The sequence below is a fragment of the Mauremys reevesii genome, linkage group 11, assembly GCF_016161935.1.
Source record: "Mauremys reevesii isolate NIE-2019 linkage group 11, ASM1616193v1, whole genome shotgun sequence".
NCBI classification, from domain to species: domain Eukaryota; kingdom Metazoa; phylum Chordata; order Testudines; family Geoemydidae; genus Mauremys; species Mauremys reevesii.
In genome coordinates this window covers 25,718,985-25,738,424 of record NC_052633.1, presented here as the reverse complement: position 1 = coordinate 25,738,424, position 19,440 = coordinate 25,718,985, and the positions used below count along the sequence as shown (strand labels likewise).

Sequence of the window (19,440 nt, the reverse complement as noted above, 5' to 3'; positions counted from 1 at the left end):
TGGAGCCAAATTGTGACGTGACACTTTAGATGGAATAGATGAGAGCATGAGGGCCAAATCAGAGCCCACCACGGCTATTTTGCACAACGTTGGCTCAAAGCAGCCTTAAAGAGAGCTTTAACTGGCTATCGGGGGATTCCCCAGCTGTAAGAGAATTCTTAGTTAGCATAGAATTGGCCTAGCTACTTCTTCATAGGCCCTGACACTAGGGGTGTTTTGGTGATGTGGCCCGGGGAAGGGAGTTTAGCTGGAGTACTGCAGCATTCTGGCACACCCCCGTTGTTGGAACAGCCTCACGGGAGATTAATCAATCCCAGAGAAAGGCAGAGTGTGATGTAAAGTACTGTAATGTCACTTATGACCTCCACAGCTGCCCTGGGTGCATCCCAGGCAGGGCTAAGAATCTGGTCCCTTACACTGACTCTGCCAATAGCTAAGGAAATTTAATTGGGTGTAATTTATACTGTCCCACTTCTCAGCATGCAGGTTATACCCACTTGGACACTCTCACACTTTGGCAAAGCATGGGGGTGAGTAGTTCTAGGAAAATATCCAAGAAACTTAAGGGTGTGTAAAGAGGTTGAAGTTTCACCTTATCACTTCTGAATTTGGCCTCTGATCTATACTTTTATCTAGTGTCAGAGCCCTAATCACGTAACTGGGCTTCATACATGTCCTGGTTCAGGAAGGAGCTCAAGCATCTGAATAGTCCTATTGACTTCTGAATCAGAGCAATGGAGAGCTCATAGGATACAGCCATGCTTTTTCAGTCATGCTGTGTCAGTTGGCATGTATTCAAATCCCACTGCTTTTCTTCTTATGCACTAGATAATTTACAACTGGTGCCTTACATAAAAAATAGGAAACTAAGCTTAGCAGAATGGGCTCCTGCTGAAGGTTCCCATGACATATACACTGAAAAAATTACATATTGATCATTTAATTATTAAACTACGTTTGATGTTATTTTAGATGCATTGTCCTCTTTCTTGTCACAGGCAATCAGATGGTAAGCTACTTCAGAGTTGAATGCAGTATTGTCATAATAATTATTTTTATTCAGTAAAACATGTTAAGTCCTAGTGCTGATACTGGATACTACTGCACAGCAAATAATAAAAGAAATATGAAATTAGATTGCTATAAGAATGAGTTATAGTCTATTTTTAACAATATGAGATTAGTTTAATGGTTAAAGAGCTGGATCCTCAGCTGGCGTAAATCAGCCTGAAGTCAATAGAACAACACTAATTTACACCAACAGAAGACTGGGACTATCGCTTTAAGAAGTCAGTGTTAACGTGTAAAACAGCACCAACGCTTACACCTATGCACAAAATGTCAACAAATCTTAAGGCAACCTGCCCTCATTTACAACTTGCTCTCATTTCCTTCAACTCTTCTTCTTCTCTCACTCGCAGTGCCACACTTATACCACTCTCTACTATTCCCACATCCCAAGTGACCTCTCACTTGCCCTTTAAATTCTTCCTTAAAGCCTACTACATTTGCTGAACTTTCCAAAGTTTATCTCCTCCTACACTATCTGCCTTTCTTGTGGGTTCGATTGCTCTTCTGTTTATTCATCAGAGTCACACTAGAAACATCTGGAGGCATGGACCTCGTCTTTCGATATGTTTGCCATAGTGCACACCTGCTTGGCACTCTAAATATAAAGCTACATTGCCTCTCTCTCCATCAGTGGTAATAATGAATGTGAGCAGGCACAGACAGAAATGACATCCATGTTGAAAATACAGTTTCAGAGAAATGTCCTGATAAAAAGATATTTACTCTTAATAGTGCATTGGCGATAATGTCACAACAGTGATGAGTAGCATTCTCTTCTGTGGGTAGCCTCATGGAGCTAATTGAACTACTCAGGTAAGTAAATGCTGCTCAGTGTAAGGGTAATAGAACCATACCCTCTTTAAAGTTGGATCTCTAGGGACATCAGGAATACTCAGTAGTAGTCTGAGGTTGGGAGGGTAACTTCAGGTCTTGGCATCCTGAATCTCAGAGTTGTTCATCCCATCTCCTTTTATAAACTCCCTCTTTATGCAATTTGATATTTTCTAGAATAATAATTTTACAGTTTTACCATGAACGTTTAATTCTCAGGTGTTGCATACTAAAGACGTAATTCAGGTAATTTGAGGTATGGAAAGACAGGATTATGAAAAAGATGGGGAGAATAATAATACATAGTTCTTATCAAACAGTTTTCATCCATAGAACTCAAAGTGCTTTACAAAGAAGGTATTTAGCTCCATTTTACAGATGGTGAAATTAAGACAAAAAGGTGAGACTATGTCCTAAAGTCAGAAGAGTGTAGTTCGGCAGAACAACATTCAGCTTTGGAAGAGAGCCCTGCAGAAACAGTAACAGCATTTACATACTGAAAGTAGCAAGTGTCTAAGCAACTAGTATGGAAAGCATAATATTGTTTAAGAAATGAAACCAAGTGACTTTGATTGTATGTGACTGCTCTTCTGTGTAGTTATGTTTAAAAGCTAGTTGTCTGTTTTGACTTTGCCTTCTTATTTCAAACATAAACGGTATCAACACCTTGACATTTCAGTGCTTTGCTTTGGTCTGTGCACATATAAATTGTACAATATTCAACACATTGAAAATTCATAGAATTTGTTAAGGTATAGGCTTACTGGATGCCTTCTGTTACTCACCTCATTTATACAAGTTTTCTAATCCTGGTTACAACAGCTGGCTGCACTAAGGTCAACACCCCCAAAATAATAATGCTGAACTATATTAACTGTATGAATAAGAGATTTTAGCAGTGGACTCCATTGGGGAAGAGGGGTAAGGGTCAGCTGCATCAAGTTAAGGAGAAAAATATCGTCAGATCTGCAAGGCAGATATCAATTCCCACATTCTGCTCTTCTTGCATACACAGAAAAGCCACATGAGCCGGAAGAGCTATGCAAATATGAGAACGGAATTCTACCTTGAAACTTGATCCTCCAATATTTACTTACTTCCCTCCTGCCCCCATCCAAGAAAGCATCAACGGCTGTTTCATTCACAACTTAGTGTGGGACTAAATAATAACATTTAAACAATGCCCTGGACTACATCTGAATTCAGAAAGTTAGATACCTAAGTGCTATTATTTGTGTTCACAAAGAATGCAAGAAGGCCTCTTTTAGCAGTTAAGCCATTTATCACCCCCACTGAGCAAGGTTCTCATCTCATAGCAGCATTGCATATCGCCACCCTGTTCATCATCAACTTTTATTAATAAATAAGGCCCCACTGAGAATAGGGCTCCATTGCACTAGGTGCTGTTCAGAAATAGTAAGAGCAATTGCAATCTAGAATACAGCAGGAAGATAGAAGGAAAAAAAGTAACATTGTTCCTATTTTATAGGACCCAGAGAGTGAAATCCCAGCTCCCTTGATTTTAATGAGAGTTTTACCATTGATTTCAGTGGAACCGGGATTTCACCCAGAAAGATTAAATAACTTGTCCAATGTCACACAAGTAGCCTATGATATTCCTGTGACTCTGACCCAGATCTCCTGAGTCCCAGGTCAGTGCCTTAATTGCAAGACCATCATGCTTCCTCTCAGAGCAAGTTATATGTACATAGGCAACATATTTATGGTTTGTTCTCTTATAAAGCCAAATATAGCCTATGTCAGTAAGTTATACTTACACAGATATATTCCTTTATTTTGTCACTGGAGACTGAGCACGATACTCTTTTTTTCACAATTATTCCTCAGCAGGTTTAGCATGTGCCTAAGACTCAGGGGGGCGGGGGGGGTGTCACTTAGCGCAGAGTGGCTGACTCATCATCCCAGGAGACAGTCTCACAAGGAATGAGAGAAACAGATGTTTTCCATCTTCGCCCACTTGTGAAGTGTTCGTTTAACACTCTCACCATCCACATGCTGCTAACTGTAATCATGCCCTGTCTTTTTGTATTCTGGATTGATACGTTAGCATTCCATAAGTTCAGCTCTTAGGGCTAAGTTCTCCTGGCAAAATCACATACTGGGCCTGAACATGCGTACCTTGCGCACCCCAAACTCTTTGGGAAACCAGAGTAATTTTTGAGCGAGCAAGAAATATATACTAGGTAAAACAGGTCAAAAACTCTCTGATGGAACGCTTTTCTGTCAAAAATACTACTCTGATGGAATTGAAACGTTCTGCGGGAATGTGTAGATTCTGTCAAAGTTTTCAGTGGAAACCAGGCAGGCAAGCTGGCCACAGAACTTGCTTGCCTGGCTCCCTGCCATTCAGACTCTCTGGGCCGCTCAACTCCACATGGTAGCTTGCTGCCTGGTGAATGCATGAGAGAAGAGGCAGCTACCTAAGTAGCTGGAAACAATCCAATAATTTCTGTTTCAGGTCTCTGAAATGGACATTCCAGAATTTTTTTTCCCCCATTAAAAATGTCTGACTTTTCATCCCAAAATGGAAACAAATTTTCTATGGAAGGAAAATTCCATTCTCTGACCAGCCATAATAACAAGTTCCTTGGGACCCGTAATGCCAGTTGTGGTTGCATATCAAGAGGAGAATATGGGTTGTATTTTAGTGCAGTCTAACAAAAGAGAGGCAACAAGTTGGTTACCTTGGCATTATGGCTGTAGTGTGTCAACAAGTAAAGGGGTGGGTACAGCAATGTAATAAACTACACAGTAGTGTTTAAACAACTGAAGTCTACAGATAGTCTGTGTCAACAGAGCAGAAGACAGGAGTGGGACCTCGCCCAGTCACAGCATGCTATTAAATTGGAACCCTCTTATGCAAGTCAGGTCTAAAGAATACATTTTAATAATATGGTATTAATTTAGCATTGCACAGTGCTTTACATAGTCAAATCACTTAAAATGATGTCTCTATTTATTGGATCAAACTTAAAGCGTTAATGAAATTCTCAAACAATAATAATTTATCACTGACATTTGTCCATTCTAAAAAGTTATCCACACAGAGGTCCATAGTACCAGGCATGAGGTTATAGCGTAACTGTGAGAGAGTGAGACAAGTTTCTAAGACAGCACTGCTATCGGGGATTAAGAGCCAGTTCAAGTTTCCCTAATTTGTCACTGTACATTGTCTGAATCTGGTTAGAGGCTTTACCAGGATACCACTCAGTTTGATCTGATTTTATAATGTGTTACTGTGAGGTGTGAACTATCAAGACTAATTTAATATTTTACAGTGAGATATGATGGAATTGTTCCAATTCTTACTCATTCTGTCCACTAATATTTTTTAGACCAGAATGAAACTGCCATATCCCATTTTACTTGTGCATTTCTCTACCTTCTGATTTCTATTGCTCTGTTTATCTACTTATTCTTTCCTTTGCTCATAAAGTAAATGCCTTTTTCTGGAGAAGAGAATAATCAGGAAAACATCCTCTTTCTAGCCTTATGCAGGTATAATATAATGTAAAATAATGCAGTTACAAGAAATACCTGTTACCTCATAACTTGCTTATAAAAGTAAAGAAAACCACTGAGTTCCGCAGTTCCCATCCTCCTGCAAATAACCAATAGCTCAGTGGTTAGGTGGAAGACCTAGGATCGAGTCCCTGCCCTAGCGAATAAGTGTCTTCCAGGTGTATGAAAGGCAAGATCTACCTGATATCCCCCATCTCAGGTGAGTGTCCTAACTACTGGGCTATGGGTGGACAAGTCTCTTGTTCTTCCCTCAGAGATTCCATCCTGGACCTTCAAAACCTTCCCAATAAAATCCCTCATAAAAAATGAATGTTTATGCAAAATATTTTGGTTTCAAAACTAACAGCATTTTTAACAGAAAAAGAGTTTTGTTAAAATGCTTAAAAAAAAAAAAAATCCCACCCCCCAGCTCTATTTTTTAGGCCTTCAGCTAAACTAAACTCTACCTCTTGAAGGGTAACAAACATCCACAATAAAACAGGTGACCTGGCCATAGAGTATGACAAAATAACTATCTCTTCAGCGAGATCCAATTTCCATAGTGAGGACCCCGAACTATCCCAGTGACTCGTGTTCAATGACCAGACTTCAGCAATGAAAGAATCCTGACTAAACCTATTCAGCCTTATCTTCAGCCACTATGATCCCAGTCTCTCTGCCTACATTATGACAACACAGGTTCAACCCTCTCTCCTAGAATCTTCAGTTTGAGTCCCTGATCAGATGTTCACCCTGGGCTTCTAGAAATTTCTACTTCATTGCCCACAGTCACTTTCTTCATGTAGTACTCCCCCAAACAAAATCCCCTGAGCCCCATAAAAAAATAAATGAACATTTCCTGCGTCTAGGCTTTCTATAAACAATGCCACTGCAGTATTCACTACTCAAGGCTAGCCTGAAAACACCCAACAGCAAATTCTGCTCTCTTCAGGTCACTATTGTGAGGAAGTGAAGATGTTTATATAATCTGCTCTCCTTCCCAGCATGCCTTGTGGTAGCCTACAGCACCCAGGCATCCTTTTGAACTGCAAGTTCCAAGGCACCTTACTGCCAAGGGCAGAGAAGAGCTCAGCTGGAGGCCTGCTTTCAAGAGTCAGTATACCCTATTACACAATCCTTTCTTTGAGAGTGTAGGAAGTTTTTCCCCAAACAAAGGGTGTCTATTTGTATGAAAGGCAAGAACTGGTTTTCTCTCCAAAACACCAACAATAAAGGATGAGTTTCTACTGAATTTCATCCCCCAAATGGTATTCTGACAATTTCCTATTCGAATACTGTAACACTGTCCTTGTAGGATGCACACTAGCAAGTTACTGGCTATTACTGTCAATGAGCAAGGATACTAGCTATAAAGACCTTTGGCAAGGAAACTTGTGACTGGGTGAAACAGACACTTAGGACCCAATCCTGTAAATAATTACTCCACTGTGCAAAGCAACCCATGCATAATCTCATCAAGTTCAAAACTGCTCGTATGCAGGTGCTTTTACAGGATTAGATAGTAGTGACTGTAATATAAATACCTAGTATATACAGTGAAACTCATTTATTTCAGATTTCACTAGCAACCCAGAACAAAGCCCAGGCTCAGTAGGTTTGCTGAGATTCCTGAACCTTTTGGCAAACCTGGATGAAGTTAGAAATGTTAGCTGAACTTTATGAGATCCTAACTCAGGGCTTGTCTACACTACAGGACTATCTCGAATCTACTTAAGTCGAATTTGTGGATTCGACCTTAATAAGTCGAATTTGTGTATCCATACTAAATACACAAATTCGAACTTCTGAGTCCACATTCACGGGGCCAGCTTCGACTTTGGAAGCGGTGCACTGTGGGAAGCTATCCCACAGTTCCCGCACTCCCCGCTGCCATTGGAATTGTGGGATTTCCCCCCAATGCATGCTGGGGGGAAAAATGTGTCATCATTGAACCGTCAATCCCGCCCTCCCTGTCTTCCTTGAAAGCGCCGGCGGGAAATCTGTTCACGCCCTTGTCTGGTCGGTTACAGCGCGGACGCCACAGCACTGCGAGCATGGAGCCCGCTGCGATCATCGCTGCACTTATGGCCGTTGTCAACTCCTCGCACGTTATCGTCCACCTCTTCCACAGTCAGATGCTGAGAAACCGGGCGAGGAGGCTCCGGCAGCACGGTGAGGAGAGTGGCGCAGACCTCTCAGAAAGCAGGGTACGCCGGGCAGTGGAGATCATGGTGGCAATGGGTCAAGTTCATGGTGTGGAACGGCGATTCTGGGCCCGGGAAACAAGCACAGACTGGTGGGACCGCATAGTGCTGCAGGTCTGGGATGACACAGAGTGGCTGCGAAACTTCAGGATGCGTAAGGGCACTTTCCTTGAACTGTGTGACTTGCTGTCCCCTGCCCTGAAGCGCCAGGACACAAGGATGCGAGCAGCCCTGAGTGTGCAGAAGCGAGTGGCCATAGCCCTCTGGAAACTTGCCACGCCAGACAGCTACCGGTCAGTAGCGAACCACTTTGGCATGGGCAAATCTACCGTGGGGATTGCTGTGATTCAAGTAGCCCACGCAATCGTTGAGCAACTGCTCTCAAAGGTAGTGACTCTCGGAAATGTCCAGGTCATCATAGATGGCTTCGCCGCGATGGGATTCCCAAACTGCGGTGGGGCTATAGATGGGACTCACATCCCTATCCTGGCACCAGCCCACCAGGCCAGCGAGTACATTAACCGAAAGGGCTACTTTTCAATGCTGCTGCAAGCTCTGGTGGACCATAGGGGACATTTTACCAACATCAACGTCAGGTGGGCGGGCAAGGTTCATGACGCGCGTGTGTTCAGGAACTCTGGTCTGTTTAGACGCCTCCAGGCAGGCACTTTGTTCCCGGACCACAAAATAACGGTTGGGGATGTGCAGATGCCTACAGTGATCCTCGGGGACCCGGCCTACCCGCTAATGCCCTGGCTCATGAAGCCCTATACAGGCGCCTTGGACAGTGAAAAGGAACTCTTCAACTACCGGCTGAGCAAGTGCAGAATGGTGGTGGAGTGTCCTTTCGGACGTCTCAAGGGGAGATGGCGGACCTTACTGACTCGCTCGGACATCAGCGAAAAGAATATCCCCGTAGTTATTGCTGCTTGCTGTGTGCTCCACAATCTCTGTGAGAGCAAGGGCGAGACCTTTTTGGCCGCTTGGGAGGTTGAGGCAAATCACCTGGCTGCTGTTTACGATCAGCCAGACACCCGTGCTGAGAGAATATCCCAGCGGGAAGCGATATGCATCAGGGAGGCTTTGAAAGCGAGTTTCCTCGCAGAGCAGGGTAACCTGTGACTGTGCACTTGATTTTAAGAGAGCCTGATCATAAACCAAGTTTCCCCCACTTCTGAAGGACGTTTTAAAACTAAGGACATGTTTTAGTAATTAATAATAAATCTTTCGTTGACTTTGCATTTCTCTTTCTTCGTTGAAACATGGAAGCATTCTGTGCTGGTTAAGGTGTGCACTGATGGGTGGGTTTGCAGGAAGGGGCGAGGGGTGCCGTCTTTGGATAGGGGTTAACATGACGGCTGTGGGTTTGGGCGTTGGAAGGTGTGTTGGGTGTTGGGGAAGGGTGAGTATCTGCCCCTGGATGAGGTCTCTTTTTGGGGCTCAGGGCACCGGGGAGGATCGTGACTACGGTCCAAGTGCATGTGAAGGGAAGCCTGCTTTTACATTCTGGGATGTCAGGCACCAGGACCCTGCACAAGCATACACATCAAGGAAAGACCCGGGGCAGCATACACCACACAGACTGTCCCTGGTGCCTAGTGACTGCAGTCTGTGTGTGCCCTGCAGTTGACCCTGCAGCCAAGTCTGTAGCATGGCACTGTGGGCTATGCAGTGAAATTACAACCCCCCCCGTACAGAACAACAGAAAGTCTTCTGACACCAGAAACGGGACGGAAACAGTCAGTAACACAAAACCGCTTTTAATAATGTAGTAAACAGTGGGGGGTTTGAACTTGGAGTTGGGACTGGTTGATGCTTTAAGGAAAGAGCTTGTACAAATTTACAGCGCGACAGTTGTCTCGAACATTATCGGTGTGCTGCGGTGCAGGGACAGTTCTCACGGCCCCTACCGCCCCTCCGTCTTGTCAATTTGGGTGAGGGGGGGACAGGACTTCTTGGCATTGGAGGGCGGTTGCAGATGCACTGCAGGGGGGCTCTCTCCTCCTGACTGCGGTCTTGCAGAACATCTACAAGGCGCCGGAGCGTGTCCGTTTGCTCCCTCATTAGACCAAGCAGCGTTTGAGTCGCCTGCTGGTCTTCCTGCCGCCACCTATCCTCCCGTTCCATGTGTGTGCGATGCTGCTGACACAGGCTCTCCCTCGACTGTCTCTGCTCTGCCGCCTCCGCTCTGGAGCTGGCCATCATTTCCTGGAACATGTCGTCCCTTGTCTTTTTCTTGCGGCGTCTAATCTGAGCCAGCCTCTGCGAGGGGGATGGCGGGGCAGTCCGGGAAGGAGCCGAAGCTGTGTGATGCGAAAAAGTAGGTGATTTCCTTGAACAAATACATGTTTGCCAACAGTAAACACAGTCTAGTCAGTTTCAGTTAAGAAGACCAAACAGGGAACCAAGTCTCAGGAGATCTCGGAACTAGTCCGAGATTTCGGAATACGCTCTCATTGGCGGCGCGATTGCACTGGATAGCGCACAAGCAAGGAGAGACAGCTGCATCCCTCTTGCACAAAGTCCTGGTAAGCCTTACAGTACAGAGTGCATATCAGTTAGTGCTTAGCTGTGCTCTCCTGCTGGAGGCAATGTGCAAAGCAGAAAAGATGAGCGTTATGCGGCACCTCCCGCCAGTGAATGGGAAAGACCCCTGTATGCTTTTCCTCTGTGGCCTGCAACACGTGGCTGTTAAGCGAGGGTCATTCTTATGCAAAGTAAAACTCTGTTAAGCGAGGGTCATTCTTATGCAAAGTAAAACTCTGTTAAGCTAGGGTCTTTCTTATGCAAAGTAAAAGTCTACCATGCACAATAGTAACAGTACACTAATTCCACTAATTAGATGCAGCACTTCCACAACGACATCACCCTGAGGCGTGTCAGGCGCACACAGAGAGAGCGGATGCTAACAGAAGCCCTGCACAGACCAGGACCATACGCTGCCATGCTCGTAGAGGCGATGGTCCCCCTGTACCTGAGGATGGCCTGGCGCGGAAGAGTGTGCTTCAACGGAGCACCCAATAAAGCACCTCTCCCAAGAAACCTCCTGCTGAGGCTTTTCCAGCTGCTCTCTGAGAGCTTTTTTGAACTTTCCCCAGAGGACTATTGCTCCATTACTGTCTGTGTAGACCTACTTTTTGTATAGTTTGATATTTAAAAATTTTTATATAGTATTTCTATTTTTTATATATATCCCTGTTTCTTAAAAAAATAAATGTTTCCCTGTTTGTAGCACTTACCGGCTGATCCTTCCCCTGATTCCGAGTCTGGGTTAACGGGCGGGGACGGTTGGTAGGGGATCTCTGTGAGGGTGATGAAGAGATCCTGGCTGTCAGGGAAAGCGGGAGTGGGTTCGATGTCGCCTGCGCCGTCCTCCAAAGACCCTTCCTCATCTTCCCCATCGGCGAACAGGGAGGAGGAACTGTCCCGGTACACTATTCCATCCTCGGAGTCCACCGTCACTGGTGGGGCACTGGTGGCAGACCCACCTAGAATGGCATGCAGTGCCTCGTAGAAGCGGCATGTTTGGGGCTGGGCTCCGGAGCGTCCGTTTGCCGCTCTGACTTTTTGATACCCTTGTCTTAGGTCCTTCACTTTCACGCGGCACTGCATCGCATCCCGGCTGTATCCTTTGTCTTTCATGGCTTTAGAGACCTTCTCGAAGGTCTTCGCGTTCCGCTTGTTGGAGCGCAGCTCCGAGAGCACAGACTCCTCGCCCCACACAGCGATCAGATCCTGGACTTCCCGGTCAGTCCATGCTGGGGACCTCTTTCTATTCTGGGATTGCCCAGACTCCTCTGCTGGAGAGCTCTGCATCGTTGCAGGTGCTGCGGAGCTCGCCCCGATGTGCAACCAGAACGTCAGATTCAAACCGCCCAGACAGGAAAATGAATTCAAATTTTCGCGGGTCATTTCCTGTGTGGCTGGCCAGAGAATCCAAGCTCGGACTGCTGTCCAGAGCGTCAACAGAGTGGTGCACTGTGGGATAGCTCCCGGAGCTGCTAAGTTCGATTAGCATCCACACCAAGCCTAATTCGAGCTAGCAAGTTCGAATTTAGCGTTACTCCACCTGCCGGGGTGGAGTACCAAATTCGAACTAAAGAGCCCTCTAGTTCGAATTAAATGGCTTCCTGGTGTGGACGGTTAAGCGGTTAGTTCGAATTAACGCTGATAAATTCGAATTAAAGTCCTAGTGTAGATCAGGCCTCACATAAGATTAAAGGAGTGAGGATTCACATAGCCAGAAATCAAGAAAAAAATAGTTGGGTTTGGTCCATGCATGAGTTGTTTGAAACTGAAATTTGGAGAAATACAACGCTCTCAAATCAAAACCTAAAGAGAGGAATCCCTGGGAACCAACATGGACAAGGGTCACACAACGTAAATACTGGCCTAGTGGACCAGCAGAAAAATTAGAAAGTGTTGGAATTTATTCAAGTACATGAAATGTGATATCTTCTACTCCTGCAATGCTGAATCACATACAATTACTGCCAAGAGTGTGGTTTTGCTACTAAAACAGCTCTATAAATTGGACCCATTAAAGAATGAACGGAAAAGTTGCTTGGCAATGTTTTTTCACAGTTGGATCCCCCATCATCTCCAGCCTTTATATTTCCAGTACATTTAGAAATCTGTTAGCCTTGTGCATATTTTCTTTTAATTTTAAGGTCAGGATTTGAAGGCCAGTCTTTAGGCTCTCACATTTAAACTGTTCCACTGGAATTCTACACTCAGGGTGTTTTATTGTGGAAATGCTTGATTTAGTTTTTGAAAGGCAGTCTCTCAAGAATTTGGTTCTTTTATTCTATTTTGCTTTTAATCTCTGCCAGATTTTCCTTGCTGCACAGAAAGGGGCATCTGTAGGCTCCAGCTGCATAAACTCAACACTAAGTTAATTCTAGTAGGAAAATGAAGTTATGCCATTATGTGCATAACTGGTTATTATAGATGAGTGCTGAAGTGCTTTATGCACCACAGGTATTACCAGAATATTTATGAGTATATAGGAGCCAGCTGACACCTGAAAAAGTTGTGGTTGGACATCCATATTCAAACATTATCAGATTAGAATTTAGCCTGCAAGGTCTTTTGGATAACAACTTTGTGTTCTTGTGTTAGTCTGTAAAGACCCACAGAGACTATGGTGCAGCAGGAATAGAAAATAAAATGTATGGGTAAAACCCTTCACATTTAACCAGATTAAGCCGATAATTTGCTAACCATTTGAGGGGAAGCTTGTAATCAATTTTTATCCATCCTGCATCACCTTTTTCACTTTCATGTACAATGTGACTCAAGCGTGTAAAGGTTTCCAGGATCTTGATATAACAAGATACTACAATGGAGGATCAGACAGAATAGAAGGCAGGAGAAAAGGGAGGACAAGAGTTGCAGCTAATTGTCATGCAGTCAGCTGTGCACACAATAGTATTTTGTATTACAGAGGTACACCAGTGTCCATAGTTAAAGCTGATTTGATTTGTACTTAAACAGGATTAAAGTCCTTCTGTTTCACACTTAAATGTTGGATTTAATCTGCAAATTTAACACTCTTCAGAAGCCAACTGATTTTCCATAATACTTTCTTGGTCAAAGATTCAATAACTTTGCCAAAAGAAAGATTTAAAAATGAGTCCCTTCCCAGACCCCCTCCCCTTTTAATTTATTGTAAGACTATCACATTTTTTCCAGACCCCTGTAGTTTAACCACCATGATAACCCCCCAAAATGTGTGTATACTTATACACATTTACATCAGATGGAGGGTAGTTTTTACAATTTAAGCTTGAACAGAAGTAGAGTTATTTATTCTTCACACCCTAGCTCTGATACAAAGAGAAGCAGAGAATAATCAAATTCTAGCATCTATTCCCTCTATTCATACCAGCTCCTCCATATACACACTAACTCTGAAGATCCAGGGAGGCAGGCTGGGCAGCACGTAGCATGAGGTAGGAGAGAGGCAGGGCTATAGGGAGGCAAGGGGAGAAGATAGGGAGGCAAGGGGAGAAGCTGAGATGAAGGGAGATGGAAATAGGGGAGTGTGGGAACTGATTGTGTATACAATAAGGCATCAACCCACACACTTGATTCTCCTTGTGAAACGGCCACTGGCTGTGTGTAGAACCCAAGCAGAAAAACCCTTGGGAATCCATCATGCACTGATGCTTCAGAAAAAAAAGCAACTCCCATGGTGCTACTGTTGGAAGCACTGAGATTCCACCTTTATATGCACTGAGTCATTGGATATCCATGGATATTCAAGCAAGGTTGTTAAATATGGAGTCTATAGTTGGGAGAAGCATGGCCATGAATAGCTCATTGAGATGACTCAGTGCTGACCAGAATGATCTTAAGGGGGAGGATCCAACTTTCTTGGGGCTGAGGCATCAAGGAGAACCACTATACTATCGATGCCAATGTCTCCTCACACAGACATTAGGGTCCTCACAGTGCTGCGCCTTGACTTACCAGGAAGCCAGTGCAGAGGCACTACAGGGAGCCATTTATACACTGATGCTTTGGTGCATATCCCATGGTACTGCTTCCTTTGTGTCTTTGTGCACCAGGGAGAAAGAATGAGAACCCCAGTCTCTATATAATGAGGTATCAGTGCACAGGGATTGGGCTCTCCATTCTTCCAGGTTCTTTCACAATTTTCCTCCATACAGGCCTGATTCGGCCCCCTCCTCTTGCATCAGAAAGGACACAGCACCACAGATACAGACCATCATCACTATTACAAATTTTTCCCACTGTTCAAAGGATGTAAAATGGAACAAAACAGAGTGGTGAGCACTTTTCATGACTATTCAGAGAAGTAAATACGAAATTTTGTTTCGTTTGAAGTTTACATGTTATTTGCAAACGTTCATATGAATGAAATATTGCTCAAAGTGCTGAACAAGACAAAATTCCTATGGTCACAAAACAACATTCATTTTGAGAGTGAAGGAGAAAAGCATGCAACACCATGTGGCATTTAGAAATAATGAGTCATGAAAAAGTTGATGAGAAAAGTCATGAAAGCAGCAATATGCCAACATTTTCAATAAAAGATTATTACAAAAAAGTGAATAATTTCAAAAATATCAACATTTGTTTGCAAATAGACAAGAGGCCAGATTTTGCTGATATGATTATTGGTTTCAAACAGCTCCTCCATCTCTACTGTGGCGTGTAGATATGTTCCCAAATGAATTTCAGATCTATAGTACTGAAGCCTGTCTTCTCTCAGATTGTATTTCATACTCAGAAGTCCACTCCGACTCCTAATGAAATAAATCACAAAACTCCTGTTGGCTTTACTGAAAACAGGCCAAGCCCCTTTGTTTGTTTCCCACTTTATATATAAATTTCTTCATTAAATGATGGGTATATAAATTAAGAGCCAGAGCCTCAGTTGATGTCAGTCAGCATAGATCCACTGACCAGTCAGTCTGCACCAACTGAAGATCTATCCTTAGATTTGCAAAATGTTTCTCAACTTTCAAAACAGGCAAAAATAAGGCGGCAGAAGTACAGATGTTGAACATTGCCAAGTACAGACAAATGACATTTGTTGTAGAATGCTTTTAAACCTGGTTGCTACAGCCTTTTCAGAGGTCTTAAGATAGTGTTCTCACCTGGGCAATGCTCCCCCCATAACAAAAAATGTCATGAGTTCTGGCTGCTTTGGCATTCAGGGAGCATGCTTGCCCTCAGCGGGTTTCACAGATCCCACTGCGGTTCTACTGTGATAAGGGCCCTCCACCCCCCAAGATGTAGGGAGCCCTATATAGGACACACCCCCTGGCACAGTGCAAAGACAGTCTTGTTACAAGTTCTCTCATAAACACATGCACATATCAATAGACTTGGTACATTACGAATGGGAAGTCTAAACTACCTAACTTGATAGGGTGAGTAACCCAATGATTAGCCAGATCTATGTGCCTTTAGACCATATTTGATTTCACAATGTAAAACAGCAGTGGGAATTTGAAAATAAGGAGAGGAAAGAGGGAGAGAGATGAACTACTACTTTTGAATGCATTCACTGGATGAGACCTAGAATTTTAAAGAGTGGCACTTAATTATTGTATTTCTACTTCATATAGAAGGGAAGGGGCAAAATGTCCTTGCTAATAAAAAGTCATTGCACAATCAAGATAGATATGTTTCTTATTCAGCAACTCAAATACGAGAGGAGACTCTGATACAGACATCCGGGAATTAAAATCTTCCTGAGTATAACTCAAGTGTTTATCTACCCTAACCTATAAAAGGAAAGTTTGCCCAGAATGCCAGTTATCTACTAATCAGAAAGGAAATCTGCCAAACAGAATGCTTGCCTATTTTTCCTGCGTATTTGCAAGGAATAGACATGATCATCACAGGCACTTGGAACAAACACACATAAGCAACCTTCTATTACTGTAATTATTCAGGTGAAAAGATTGCAGTTTAAGAGCCCATGATGTGTATTAACAGTCTATTTATGCTTTTAGTAATCTCAAGTATGCTCACCCACTTTTACTCCATTGCATTTTAGATAGACGACAATGACCTTAAATGAAGCACCCTCTCAGTATTGTTTCTTTTTCCAATCTATTTATCACAATAATGAAAAAAACTTTATGAAATAGCAAAATGAAATTGATGAGCAAAGCACTCCAGGGGAAAACACAAATGGGATCCAAAATACAAGCTCAGATTCTGATCCATACTTAGTAAACCACAAGAGGGGTGAATGCCAAGCTGTCTTTGTGCCTTCCCAATCCTGGGGCCATCCAGCTGACAGACCTGTCCTCAGTACATTTTAGGCTACCACAGAACTATTCTATTTGACATCAGTTGACTATGTGGCAATAAAGACTACTCTAAAAGCCAGAGATTGCTGGTTTCCACAGACATTCTGGCCATGTCCTCATTTCCCCAGTCCTGGCTCCTGCGCCAGGGTGTGGAGTAGGGTCCATTCTGATAAGTCTAGGCAATAGGCACAGGATATTCTCACTCAGCTTGTTAAGCCAACTTTAGTACTGTTTTGGGTTGCCAAAGAAGTTGGGAACAAGTGTATTAGACCACTTAACCTAACAAAAATATATACAAAATTAAATACACACAATGCAGATCTCTATGGGACAGCTAGAAAGAGCAGCACTGGACAGATGAGTGATAGAAATATTCAGGGAATACAAAAAACATATCATTTGTTTATTTTTTGGAGAATGCTAGGGAGCCAACATTCCTTGGGAATGCAACTATTCATGCTGAAGGTGAAGAGGATCTGGCCCTTTGCCTTGCTTCCCAATACAATATTTGGCTGCATGTCTTATTCAAGAAAGTCAGTTGTCCATTCAGACCACATGGTAACAGGCAACAGTTTATTGGCTTGGCCAGTGTCTGATTTCCAGAATCTTGCTTTCAATGAGAGTAATCCTACTAACTTGAATGGTCTAGTTACATGAGGAAGACAATAGGATTTGGGCCAATGGGAAAATATTCAAAATGCTTTCTCAATACAATTTTAATTTATTAAATGAAAAATTGTACCATCATAGGAGTATCTCCATTTCTCTTTTTTTGTAGTCATACATGTGATTTTTTGTGTTATATGTTTGTAGGACTGAGGATCTTTTTGTATCCTTTGATTATCTACCATTGGTATCTGCTTTAATAACATACTATTTTCTGATCTTATTATCTCACTTCCAACATTAGCAACCTTGTACATAAGGTACATCAGAAACACTTACTGGGTCAGATTGCTTTCTGCATTTTAATGTGAACTGTAATACATTACAGAATACATACAGGGGAATAAGACTAACCTATGCATGTTGAATGGAAATGTGTTTCATGGGTGTATCCTGCTCATTCTTTAAATAAGCTGCATTTTTTGGGGGCTATCACATGAAAGGAGACACACATTAGCTCATAAGTCTGTAGACAGCTGGCCTGTGTCTCCAGCCCAGAATGGATTGATTTCTCACACACACCCCTACACCTTTTTTTTTCCCCCAGGCACTATCTAAATTAGCTGCACTGAGAACCTAGAGTAAACCCCAAAATAGAAAAATTAAACAGCTACCTTTCCCTTGACCCAGGGCCTTCCTTGATGGAACCTCCCTGCTTCTGGCAGCTCTCCCCCATCCTGCTATACACTTCCTGCTTCAAACCCCCACCTCCTTCCTACTGCTCCACTCTTTAAACTACAGTCATCCAGCCTTTATAGGAATCAAGTGCTGATCAGGCAATCCCCTCTACCAAGCACAAACACCTGTTCTTGAAGTGGTTCTACCTCTGAACAGGGCTGGCTGCACCTTAAAGGGGCAGACCAATGTGTTACAATATCACGCAATTACAACATACTGTATGTTATGTCCTGCCCCTGTACTGTACTATACTGTAATTTTTGATCTGCACAGGCAGTACCCCAGCGCTGCATTGCTTTGTGAGAAGTTACTTATATTCACAATGTAAGTATGTTAAAACATTTGTACAGCTATATTTAAGGACTAATTCTTGCTTTGAATATCACATACTACAGATGTCAGTCATCAAAATATTTAGTGAACTAATGGCAAAGCCAATTATAATAATAATCACTAATTACATTATGGAGCCTTTAAAAATAATATGTCTTAAATGGAAATTAGAACTGGGGAAAAAATCCCAGGTCATGTAGTCAATTCTCACTACCACATGGCTATTTATCAGTGCATACAGGATAGTCTGGGGTTTAGCTAGTTTAGTTCTTCATCCAAATGAGTGCCTGTAGTTGATAATTAAAATGAGGCTTGGTATTAGAGCTGGGCAACTAATTGACTTTTCAGTCTGAGGGCAATTCTGGAGAAAAATGGGGTTGGGTCTAACTGAATTTGTAAATTCCCCCCAAAATTGGTAAATTAAAAAAGTTCATTTCCAGTCAAACTAAACATTTTGTTCTACCTGAAACATTTTCTTTCTGGACATTTTTAATAGACTACGTTCACAAAATGGGTGCGGTGCTACTTCCCTGATAAGCTTTAGCCCATACGTTAGGGAGCTCAGCTGGGGCATAACAGGCAGTCATTTAATTCCCTCTGCCTGTGGAGTAACAGCATTCTGCATTGGAAGAGAATGTCCCAGCCAGTAGGCTAGAGAATATTCTGAAGTGGGTGTCTCAATATCTCCTGTTGAAATTCTTCCATTGTGTATAAACAAACAGTAATTGGAGGAGGGATGTGAAAGTGGGTCTCCCCTGGGCTACGGCGGAGTCTGTGGTTGGTCTTCTTCAGTCTCTTTTGCTGAAGCTGTTCTGCTATGTGTAAGTGATTAAATAATAATGAATTTAACTGTCATCCCTCCAAAGAGAGAGGATGACCTTACAGCCTAATGGTTAGGGCACTCTCCTCAACAGTGGTAAGGCCCAAGTTTGTGTACCTGTTTCTATGATTATTTAGTTATTTATCCACAGTGGAATAACTTCAACAGGAGAGACTGGGTGAAATCATGGCAGCGAGAGGAGCCCCCCTGTGGGGAGGCTAGCCCCTAGCTCCGCCCCTATCGCCTGTTCCCCCTCCCCTTCAGCAATTGCAAACAGAACTGAAGATATACCAACCCCTCTGTGCCCCTCTAATCTAGTATTCTGTTGTTCAAGTTACATTAGTTGTGCCTGCCAATAACTGAGGGTGCAAGATTACCGCTGCAAAAATCGAGTCAGTTTCTAAAATCTGAACTTTGCTCTTTCTCCCTTTCTGTGTACGTCAATCCTTTTGGTGTCTTAATTATGTTGTTACTCCTCTCTAAATTCAGTCCAATTTCTTGACTTTCTTATGATATCTGA

General features: G+C 43.0%; 1 long non-coding RNA gene across 1 annotated transcript; it reads right to left on the bottom strand.

The window, feature by feature from the left end:
• Nucleotides 1-14,635: 14,635 nt before the first annotated feature.
• Nucleotides 14,636-17,792, bottom strand: LOC120374835. Its single transcript, XR_005586269.1, has 3 exons — nucleotides 17,704-17,792; nucleotides 16,140-16,220; nucleotides 14,636-14,902 (listed from the first exon to the last, which is right to left on the bottom strand). It is a non-coding gene; the product is annotated as an uncharacterized LOC120374835 (long non-coding RNA).
• Nucleotides 17,793-19,440: the final 1,648 nt, after the last annotated feature.